Here is an 8,203-nt window from a genome sequence, read left to right as displayed (position 1 = left end):
ATGACAATCTTCATTCATATCTACTCCCAACATATGAACGATTGTGGACCATTTGAATAATTCGATTATTCCTAATAAACTCAATTATTCTGGAAGTCAAAACATGCAAAGTGAAACAATAGTTAAACAACTAACATGTGACAGTAACTTTACTCATAAATAAAACTCCTTTATTTAATCATCAAATGTTAATTACATTTATCTATTATACGTTTCTAATACTATCTAATCTATACTAATATCATCCTTCAGCCCAATACTCCTAGCATGCTGCAAGTGCTTAACCCTACTCAGTCCCTTCGTAAGCGGATCTGCTGGGTTATCTTCTGATGATATCCTCTTCACTACGAGTTGTCCTTCTTCTACGCGATGTCTAATGAAGTGATATTTTCTGTCGATATGTCGAGATCTACCATGATCCCTCGGTTCCTTGGTCAAGGCAACCGCACCTTCATTATCACAGAAAATCTCCATGGGCTCCTTTATGGCTTGCACAACTCCAAGATCACCGATGAAGTTCTTCAGCCATATTGCCTCCTTCGACGCTTCGCTCGCTGCGATGTACTCTGATTCGCACGTTGAATCAGCTACGGTTTCCTGCTTGGAACTCTTCCAAGTCACTACTCCTCCATTTAGGGTAAAGACCCAGCCCGACTGCGAACGGTAGTTGTCCCTGTCGGTCTGAAAGCTGGCGTCACTATACCCTCGCACCTTCAAGTCATCACTCCCTCCAAGGACTAAGAACCATTCTTTCATCCTCCGAAGGTACTTAAGGATGTTCTTCACCGCAATCCAATGTGCTTTGCCAGGGTTCCCTTGATATCTGCTAACCATGCTCAAAGCGAAGGCTACATCAGGGCGAGTACAAGTCATAGCGTACATGATTGAGCCAACTGCGGAAGCGTATGGTACTCGGCTCATTTCTGCTATCTCAGCTTCGGTACTCGGACTTTGAGTCTTACTCAACTTGGCATTTCCTTGTATCGGTAGTTCTCCCTTCTTTGAGTTTTCCATACTAAAACGTTTTAGTACCTTCTCCAAGTAAGTATTCTGACTAAGTCCAATTAGTTTCTTACTTCTTTCTCTTACTATCCTTATTCCCAAAATGTAAGAAGCCTCTCCGAGGTCCTTCATAGCGAAGCACTTCCCGAGCCAGGACTTAACCTCCTGCAGAGTCGGGATGTCGTTTCCTATGAGTAATATGTCATCGACATATAGAACGAGGAAGCTTACTATACTCCCACTGGCTTTGACATATGCACAAGATTCGTCTTCGCTTCGTACAAATCCAAACTCTTTGACTTTCTCATCGAAGCAAAGATTCCATCTGCGAGACGCTTGCTTAAGTCCATAAATGGACTTCTCAAGCTTACACACTCTATTCGGATGCTTCGGATCCACAAACCCCTCTGGCTGAGCCATGTAAACATCCTCAGCCAACTTTCCGTTAAGGAAAGCGGTCTTGACATCCATTTGCCAAATCTCATAATCATGAAATGCGGCAATTGCTAGCATCACTCTAATAGATTTAATCTTCGCAACTGGTGAGAAGGTCTCATCATAGTCAACTCCGGGAGTTTGAGTAAAGCCCTTCGCAACCAATCGCGCTTTATATGTGTGTACGTTCCCATCCACGTCAGTCTTCTTCTTGAAGATCCACTTGCACCCTACGGTCTTACGTTCGGGCACGTAATCAACCAAATTCCAAACTTGGTTATCGTACATGGATTGGATCTCGCTATCCATTGCCTCTTTCCATTTCGCAGACTCCGGGCCTGCCATGGCTTCCTTATAGCTATTAGGTTCATCAAGATTTACTAGTGTACCATCACTAATATACGTGTCCCCTTCGGTAGTAATATGAAAACCATAAAACTAGGGATGAACTCTAACTCTATCGGAACGTCTAAGAGGTAAGGATTCGTCAATCGGTTCAACCGGAGTTTCCTCCTCGGGTTGAATGCCAGCGGTAGAGGTTCCTTCATTTATCGATTCTTGAATCTCTTCAAGTTCGATTTGCCTCCCACTGTCTCCTTGGCTTATGAGTTCTTGCTCTCGGAAAACTCCTCTCCTCGCAACAAAGATAACATTATCTTTCGGTCTATAGAAGAGATATCCAAAGGAAGTTTGCGGGTAGCCGATGAAAATACATCGCTCACTTCGAGGTTCAAGCTTGTCGTGAGTATCTCGTCTTACGAAAGCCTCGCAACCCCAAACCTTGATATGTGCCAACGAGGGAGCTTTCCCTGTCCACATCTCGTGAGGTGTTTTGGCAACCTTCTTAGTAGGGACTCGGTTAAGGATATGGGCGGCAGTCTCTAAGGCATACCCCCAAAAGAAGATAGGTAGTGAAGCACGACTCATCATAGAGCGAACCATATCCAATAAGGTTCGATTACGCCTTTCTGCCACACCATTCAACTGCGGTGTCCTAGGAGGCGTCAATTGCGAAACTATTCCACACTCCTTGAGATAATCGTGGAATTCAAGACTTAGGTACTCTCCTCCTCGATCGGATCGAAGCATCTTGATTTTCCTGCCCAATTGATTCTCTACTTCATTCTTGAACTCTTTGAAATTTTCAAAGGTTTCTGACTTTTGCTTGATTAAATAGATATACCCATATCTACTATAATCATCGGTAAAAGTCACATAGAAGCGGTTCCCATCCTTCGTGGTTGATCTAAAGGGTCCACATACATCGGTATGTATTAGGTCCAATAGTCCCTCACCCCTTTCACAAGTACTCGTGAAGGGTGACTTAGTCATCTTTCCAAGTAAACAAGACTCGCATGTGTCATCTTCCCTAAGGTCGAATGACTCCAACACTCCATCCTTTTGGAGTTGGGCTATGCGTTTCTTGTTGACATGTCCAAGATGACAATGCCACAAGGATGCTTTATACATACTAGTGGAAGAATCAATATTCAAAACATCATTTCCTAAGTTATCAACAATCATAACAGTTTCATATATTCCATTACATGGTATAGCTTCAAAGTAAAAGACACCATTTAGATAAGCCAAAATAGAACCATTCTCATTATTAAAAGAAAATCTAAATCCTTGTCTATATAAACCATGAAATGAAATGATGTTTCTAGCCATTTCTGGCGAATAGCAACAATTGTTCAAATCCAAAACTAAACTATTCTTAAGCACTAAAGAATACACTCCAATCTTGGTCACAGGCAACGATCTTCTGTTCCCCATGATTAGATTGATCCTTCCTTGCTCCACATCCCTACTTCTTCTTAGTCCCTGCACATTAGAACAAATGTGATAACCACAACCGGTGTCAAGAACCCAAGAAATAGCATGATTAGAATCGTTAGATTTGATTGCATATATACCTGCGAAAGATGGCTTGATCTTTCCTTCCTTGATGGCTTGCAGGTAATCCGGGCAGCTTCTCTTCCAATGTCCTATCTTGTGGCAGTGGTGGCACTCTGCCTCCTTCGGGTTAGAGCAGGGCTTAGAGGGATCAACTTTGGTCCCACTAGAAGAGGAACCATCTCGGGCTTTCACCTTGCGATAGTTGTTCGAAGAAGCTTTCCTCTTCTTTCCCTTCCCTTGACCAATAGCCAAGACAGGAGCAGCGGATGGATTGGGAGTTGGTGCAACAGACTTGTCCTTGAAATTGCTCTCAGCAACCCTCAAGAGACCTTGGAGTTTACTTAGAGTGACCTCCTCTTTATTCATGTGGTAGGTCATCCTAAATTGATTGTACATCGGAGGCAAGGAGTGAAGCACCATGTCGATCGCCAAGTCTTCGCCGAAGTCAACATTTAACTTGCGAAGGCGGTCGACTTACCTTTGCATCTTTTGCAAGTGCACGGTAAGAGATTCTCCATGACCCATCTTGGCGGAAATCATGTTAGTGAAGATCTCATAACGCTCTTGTCTCGCGTTTTGGTGGTACCTCTCCAACAAGTCTTGATGCATCTCGTATGGATACATGTCCTTGTAGGACTTTTGGAATTCGGAGTTCATGGTGGCGATCATGATGCAATGTACCTTCGTTGCATCTCGCTCATGAGTTTCAAAGGCGGTGATTTCGGCGGGAGTAGCAACTTCGGGGTTGATTTTCTCGAGCTTCTCGTCGAGGACATACTCTTTATCCTCATAGCGACCAATGGTGCGAATGTATCTTATCCATTCGCTAAAGTTCGTTCCATCGAAGGTGACCTTTTGGCAAAGGCTCATCAACGTGAAAGAACTAGCAGCAGCGTTGTTTGCGCTTGACATCTATAGAAAGGACAAAGATAGATTAGAACAAGAATCCCTAATTATCACCCAATAAGAAAAATTAGGGCTAGGATCCAACAACAACATTTACATACTAGAAAAGGGATGCCGTAATCCAATATGCAAATAAATTGAAGGTAAGTGAATGACGATTCACTAATTCTCCATTACAAAACTTAAACTATTAGTCCTAAGTGTTTTTGAGAATTCCTAGGTTCGGATGAGATTCATTGAACTATTCAATGGCATGTTTAAATCTCGATATGCCCCTCTTGTTTGTGACTGGGATGCCGAGGATCACAAAGCGGGTGTGAATTACCATGCAAATTCACATGGTGCCTTCATTGTAACGATCACCTATTCGATGTGCCGGTAAACCACACACGCTCCATCGAACTATGATGAACAATGAATCACCCTTTGCCACCTTCGCTTAGAACCAATTAGTGTGCCGGTAAACCACACACACTCCACTAACATCTTAGCAAGGTGCAAAGTGTAATTTCATGGGATTGCATCAATTCACTTTTCCTAAAGTAACTAAGATTGGGAAATTTAAAAAAAATTTAGTTACTTCGTATTTCTTATCATACTTTTAATGAGAGGATGAGGTTGCCCTATCCTACCCGTTCGGCTAACGACCCTCCACCAATCAAGCAAGCGGTGGGTGTGAGTGTACACCCATTAAGCGCCATTTTATAGGCCGCAACCTTATACCCACCTTATAGATCGGCTTTGTGAATGAGGCCTACTAGCGGTAAGACTAGCATTTAGTTATACATATATATATATTAATCTAGTAATATCATATAAGTATAGGGTTGCATTTTAAACTTTTCAAAATCTAGGGTTTGAAATTTAAGATGTCTAAATTAAAACTTTTAATCACAAATATAAATTTCAAAACTTTAGGGTAGGTTTTAAACATTTAAAACATGAAGGATCAAATAACAAATAATTCCAATTAACAATTAATATTCTAATTATCTTTATTTGATTTATCTTGATTTCTTTGAAGATAATTACCAAAAATAATTAATCATTATCATATAAGGAAATTAAATATTTTATTAGATGATAAATATCTTTAATTAGATCAAGATAATAGTCATATTTATCAAAAAATCGGATTTACATTGATCTAATATGATTAAGGTAAGTTTCCATAAGATAATTATGAAAAAATCCCGAATCTGACCATTCCTGACGCCTGGACTCGCCGAGTGCACAAGGGGACTCGCCGAGTCAGGCCTACTCGACGAGTCCACCTTGGAACTCGCCGAGTCAGTGACTCAAAACCCCAAAAAATCGAATTTTGCAGGTTTGTTTCAGTTATTCAAGCAACAATTTAAAGAAAACCAATCTTGGCTCTGATACCACTGTTGGGTTTTAGCCATAAGAACTTTCCTATGTGCGCATGCAAAACCCTATTGCTTGGATCTAGGCTTTCTAATAAACATGCTTTTGAATCCAAGACTTCTAATGGCTAATTAGGTTAAACAACAATATTAAAACAGATCTAGAATCATACCTTTGAATCCCTTGTTGATCTTGTTTGTCTTGGAGCTTCTAGAGTCACAATTGTCACTCCTCTAATGGCTTACAAACACCAATAGCAAGTAAGATGATTTAGGAGAGAGGAGAGGGGAGGAATTCGACCAGAGGTTCCTTGCTTAAGGTTGTGTGTCGAATTCCCTCATCCATAGGGGCTATTTATACTATTAGACTCCTTAAGGGTTTCACCCTAAACCCTAATTGGATAATCTTCTCTTAAGGCTATCCAAATCCATTTCATAGATAACCTTATGGACGATTTGAGCTATCCTAAAGCTCTTAGAATCCGTCCAAGGTGTATCCTAATGGATTTATAGTCTAAAGTCTAACTATCAAACAATTGACAGTTTATACCCTCTTATTTAATTAATCTCTTTAAGTCACCAAATTAATACCAATTAATTTATGACTTATATTAATCAAATAGTTAAATATTATTCCTTATAATATTTACTCTCTCTTAATAAATCATCATTCAAGTTGCTATGGTGAAGGCAACCCAAAAGGACCATGCACAACCAAATATAGTTATAGCCTTAGACACTATTCCAACACACATAACACGTATCTCGTATACAATACTTCATAATTATACGTTAGAAGAAAGTAACAACACACTCACACATATAAACAACAATATACTTAATACACTCAAACCATACTTGTATTATTATTGCGTTTATGAAAGGTAGTATACACTCACTTGATCAGAAGATAATCGGACAGCACTACGACTTGCAAAAGTAGTAATCCTTAGCAGATCTGGAAGATCTCGACAAAAATCAAACTTCTCGCGGGCAGAGCTTCGGCTTGGAAACCGCACTTCTCTGGATCTTCAGGATCTCGGGACTTACTTCGGGACTCAGGAATATTACCGGGGCTTCGGGGTATTTCTGGCACGCAAAACGATTCAAAACAAGAGAGAGAATGGAGAAAAATAGCAAAGAAGCCGGCTGCCCTCGCATCCTATTTATAGGAGGCTGGAGCCTCGGAGTACGCAGGGCGTACGCCAGAACGCGGGGCGTACTGGTCCGAAATCGTCACTGCGTTCGTCATCCGAAGTCCTCGAGTGCGAGTGTTGACATCTTTGCTGTACGCAGGGCATACTCGAGTACGCGGGGCGTACTCCGGATGAGTCTGGTGACTCGCCTTCGGATAAGGCCGGATTTTCCAATTAAAATTAAATACAAATTATTTAATAAACTTCGGAAATTCATATCTTCTTCATACGAACTCCGTTTTCGACGTTCTTTATATCCACGCGAAGGTGAGACTACGCTCTAGAACTTTCGTTTAGACTCTGTCGGGTAATTTTGATTTTATTTTTATTATTTATTTTTAATAGGCCGGGACAGAAAATTTCGTAATAATTCATAACTTCTTCGTTTGACATCCGTTCTTGCCTAACTTTTTATCGCTTTGATACTAACAACGAGATCTTCAATTCTCGTTTAGATCACTAAGGCTAAATATCGCTTTAATGTAAATTTCACTTTTTACGTTATTCAGTGGTGCCGGTTCTGACGCGAAACTTCGATAGGTCATAACTTCCTCGTTATAACTCGGATTTCGGCGTTCTTTATATCTTCGGAAACCTTGTTTCAACTACTACAACATTATCTAAAGATATCAAGTTTATTTTAAACTTAAATTTTGACGCTTGTTTTTATTCTTAATTAATCAAACCACATAATTAAGCAATTAAGCACAAAACACATAATACTCAAATAATACATTTGTATTATTTCAAAACGGGTTACAAAGGTTAACCTAGACTGTTACATTGCTAAAAATGGCAAGCCCAGAAACACAGGCGTTACAATTCTCCCCACCTTAGAATGATTCTATCCTCGGAATCACACCTCAACAAATAAATGCGGATAGCGACCCATCATGTCACTCTCCGTCTCCCAGGTGAGATTCGACCCATTCGTGTGTTTCCATTGGACAAGCACTAACTCGACCATCTTGCGTCACAATTTCTTAGTCTTTCGGTCAACAATTGCCTCTGGTTCTTCAATCAACCTTTTGTTCTCATCGATTCTCAACTCCGAAAGTGGAATCATGTCGGGAACTTCCCCCGTGAACTTCCGTAAATAACACACATGAAAAGTGTTATGAATTCCATTCCGTTCTTCTGGTAGTTCGAGCTTGTAAGCTTGGTTCCCAATCCTCTGAAGAACTTTAAACGGTCCAATAAACCTTGGACTCAACTTTCCCCTTTTACCAAATATTATAAGTCCCTTCCACGACGAGACTTTAAGCAAAACCGAATCCCCAACTTCAAACGTCAGCGGTCTTCGCTTTTTGTCAGCATAACTCTTTTGACGATCTTGAGCTGCTAACATTCTTTCCCTAAATATTTTCAACTTTTCAGCAGTTTGATAAACCATCTCCGGTC

Source organism: Lactuca saligna, chromosome 5 (genome assembly GCF_052625555.1).
Source record: "Lactuca saligna cultivar CGN05327 chromosome 5, ASM5262555v1, whole genome shotgun sequence".
Classification (NCBI taxonomy): domain Eukaryota; kingdom Viridiplantae; phylum Streptophyta; class Magnoliopsida; order Asterales; family Asteraceae; genus Lactuca; species Lactuca saligna.
This window is presented reverse-complemented; position numbering follows the sequence as displayed.